The following is a 4,062-nucleotide window of genomic DNA, read 5'->3' on the forward strand; positions in this document are numbered from 1 at the left end:
CTTATGCACAGTAAGCTGGACTTCTCTATTTGTCCGCATCCCCTCTTTACCTGTTGGATGTCCTATTTGTCTTCATCTACTGGTTTTGGTGTCTCACTTCGAAAGAAATCAACTTCTCTTTGCACCCATAGCAAGTATTTTCTGATCGATGCCATTCACAGTAAAAATAACCCTGACTAAAATCTTTTTTTCACCCCTATAGGCAAAATCATCAGGCACAGATGGGTGAAACTGTGATATGCCAGGCTTTCCCTGGAATCACATATGACACAGCCATTGAATAATTAAATTAGGTATCTAAATAAGGACACGGAATAAAAAGAAGTCTCAGGAAGAGAAACAGCCAAAGATGAGACTCAAGTGAACAAAATGTGCCCGATCCCCTCCCTCTCCAGCACCTGGTGACTGCGAAGATAAGCAGGGCACCGAGGGCTGCGAGGAATACTGGCCACAGTGGGATGGTCATCAGGGAAAAGGGAATGCCCTGTGTGTTTATTTCACTTCCTATGGCTCTGAAATTCCCAGTCCTCCTCACGTTCACAAGAGAGTTAGTTTAAACTGTGGGCCACGCAATCTTTCGGTGACAATAACCTCAGCATGGGGAGCACCGAAAAAAGAAGTCAGACCCACAGGATGCATCTGTAGTACAGCAACCGTTCTGCCACATGGTGCTAAATAAGCCATAGCATGGAAAAAGTCTTGTAAAAAATAGATAGCGGATCTGGTAATAATGGGGTGCAGGACAAGAAGATAGGTGTTTTGTTGGTGATGAGTTTCTCTTGTCACAACAGAGCCTTTTTCATAAAGAAAAAAGTATCATCCAAATGTAGACTGAAATAAGCAGGCGGGTTTTCCTTGGAAAGCTCAGCACTAAATCCAGCGGTGGCATAAGCTACACGTGGCTAAAGGTCTGCCGTGGCCACCGGGTGACTCCTGAGCCTGTCCCCAAGCTGCACTGGGTGACCAGCCGGCAGCACTGGTGCAAGGAGGGCAGGGCAGGCTGGGTGGCAGGGCCCATGGGAGCCTGCCTTAGCCCAGCAGTGGACAACCCAGGTAGGGTGTTGTACCATGCAATTAATTCTGCTCTGCCCTCAGCATCCATGCAATGGGCTTGTGGCCATAAGGAAGATTTTTGAAGCGCCGTTCCTACGGTTAGGGTTTTTGGCCATCTTTTGTACGGCATAAGATTGTTGCAAAATCTGCAAATAAATTGGTTTCAGGGGAAATAAAATTTGCACTGGTTTGGTGTCCTTCAGAGGATATACAGTGGGAGGCAGAGAGAGAGTGACAGCCAATGCACTCAGTCACGCTGTGCTACATAAAGGGCTTTGTTGGCAATCCCAGTCCACTCCAGGAGGACTTTGTGAAGTTTGCTTTCCGAGTGTCCCAACCTTCTCAGCAAAGGTAGGTTTCTTTAGTAAGGAAATTGGTTATGCAAATGTGGACAGTACCTGCTGGAAAGACACAAGTCATGCTGTTAGACACAAGGACAAATTAGGAGTTTATTCCAGCCTATTGCTATCTCAGGGCAGAAAATAAAGACAGTAATAAGTAACAAAGTCTCTCTTGCTTTCAACAGATCTGTTAAGAACTCAGAGTATTTCCACAAAATGTAGCAAACAACAATTTGGTGGTAATAACTTGGAAGTCATTGTAATCTTTTCGATTAGGATCTCAAAGAACTTCATAAATACGAATGATTTTATAAAGCATGTATGCAAAACATGGAGTATTATGGTAATTCAGTTAAACTAGTTAAGTAATTCATAGCCCATAAGCAAATAGGAAAGATGTGAAAGAGCTGAGAAGAATGGACAAATTTTAGTAGTATTTAATATGTACAGCGCATATTGTGATATAGCAATTTTGCCATGACTTTTCTTCAGAGATTTCAAGTCAGGTTCCCCGCCCTGCGAGCATCACAGCGTAAGGAGGAGTTCTGACAAATGTTAAGTGTGAAAAGAGGAAAGGGAAGTCTGAGAGAAGACCAAATTAGGATTATATACATACCCTACTAAAGACAGCTTGAAGAAGTTGTGCTATTTAACTAGCAGCAGACCTTAAACGAGCTCACGCTTTGAAAAGAAACAAACATACTAAAGTCTCACAACTGGGTTGGAAGCACCAGCAGACAAACTGTAACTGATGCAGTAAAAATTAGTTGTTGCAACCAGTGGTGGGATGGCGGGAGGGTGTGTGTGTCTTTTCTCTGTGTGTGTAGGTTTTTGTTTGTTTGGGGTTTTTGTTGTTGGGGTTTTTTGTCTGTTTTTGGTTTTGGTTTGTGGGTTTTTTTGTTGGACTTTTTGTGGTAAATTAAAAGGTAACAACAGGAATATGAGCTAGTGAAAGACATGGCAGAGCAAAAAAATAATACGGTGGTAAGACCTACCCATGATTACTGGGAAGATGGGACTAAAAGTTTCAGAAGATGCTGACTGTACCACTGCTACTGCAGATTTGCTCGTTCATACAGAGTGTGTGAATGCAAGCTTGAAGGTGTCTGTGGAAGCTGCTGCACGCAGAGAAATGAAAGCTCTTTTACGGCTCTTCCCTCATGCCTGTCACCAAACACATAGGGGTGAAGACCAGATTCAATTCCTACATTTCTGCAAGTATAAGGAAAATTCTTGAAAAGGTGTGGTGAGTTCTTCAATTTCCCTGAAGGATGAACTTCATTTTGTGAGAGTGGCTGAAACACACAAGGCAGGTGTCCTTCGTCCCCAGGGTTGGGGTTTTTTTCTTAATATCAGTCTTTTTCTCCACTTAGCTCCACCTTTATGCAATAACTCCCTCTTGCTCGTCAATCCAAGGGCAAGCAACAGCAGGAGGGATGTGGTCCACTCAAGTTTTTCTTTAGAGCTTCATTTATGTCCTGTGCAAAGCGGCGCTGAGGGTGTGGTGGGATCTTTTATACAGTTCAGCACTGCTCTGTTCTTTACAAATTAAAAAAAAAAATAAAGGGGGGGGGAGGGGAGGGGGAGGGGGAGAGAGAGAGAGAAAAAGCTACGCAGTGCCCAGGGGAGGAATAAGAAAAAACATGCAAGTCTCCAGCTGAACAGGAAAATGCTCATGTTAAGTCAGCTTCAACTGCACAGATTCAAGCGCTTGAACAAACAGGAGTGAGTGTTGGTTTAGCTCTTGTTCTCTTGTGTTCAGTCGTATTGTCTTTCAGCCTCATTTGGTTTCTTTGTATCAGAATCAACAGGCGGCTGTGAAATTTGGGGCTTAAAACAAACCCATCTAAACCCACTTTGTTGCAGTTGCTTCTAGAGTTACTCTCTTTTGGTTTTACTGGACCAATTCTCTAGCACTGTCAGAAATTGTCTATTTGCTTCTAAACATAACTTTTACTTAACACCTCTGATGCCTAGAGCCAGACTACAGTCAAGGAGGTTGTTTTTCATAAAAAGACCTATTAAATGCTTTTCTGATTCAAATAATTTGAGCTTTGTCATTATTTGAAATTATTAAAAATTAAATTTTAGAAGCTGTCATCAACCCAACTGCCTTGGGCTAAAGCTGACAAATGAAGGTGATGGTGTTAAGAGTTTCCCCCTGCCCCCCTTTATTATAACTCTATACAGACAAACTATGCTCAGATGCAAAGAGTATAGATTATATAATCCTCTGCTTATATTTGACAAGCAAAATCACAGCAATGATGTAACAAATCCTCATGAACAGTCTTAAAAATCCTAAGTGGCACAAAACCGGTGAATTCCTTTAAGCAAGATTAGTCAAAATTAAAATACTATATCTTAACTTCTTATATTTTAGTATACCCTGAAAAAATTAGTTTTCAGAAATTCTTATTTTTGAAAGAGACCCTAATTCTGAGGGTAATTTCTGCATGGAAATGGGGTCAACAAAACCAGCTGAGCAGAGTTTTCCAACCTTTTATTTGGGGGATATAGGATTTAACCACTTTTGAGATGCAGAGAAAAGGTGAGCTTCCTCACTTCTTTCCCTTCCCATTAGACCATTGCATGGGAAAAGGTATATTTTCATCCACACAAATGTTTACTTATTTAGGAAACTTTTATGCAGCCATCTTATACCTAA

The sequence above is a fragment of the Charadrius vociferus genome, unplaced genomic scaffold, assembly GCF_000708025.1.
Source record: "Charadrius vociferus isolate BGI_N301 unplaced genomic scaffold, ASM70802v2 scaffold51, whole genome shotgun sequence".
Taxonomy (NCBI): Eukaryota; Metazoa; Chordata; class Aves; order Charadriiformes; family Charadriidae; genus Charadrius; species Charadrius vociferus.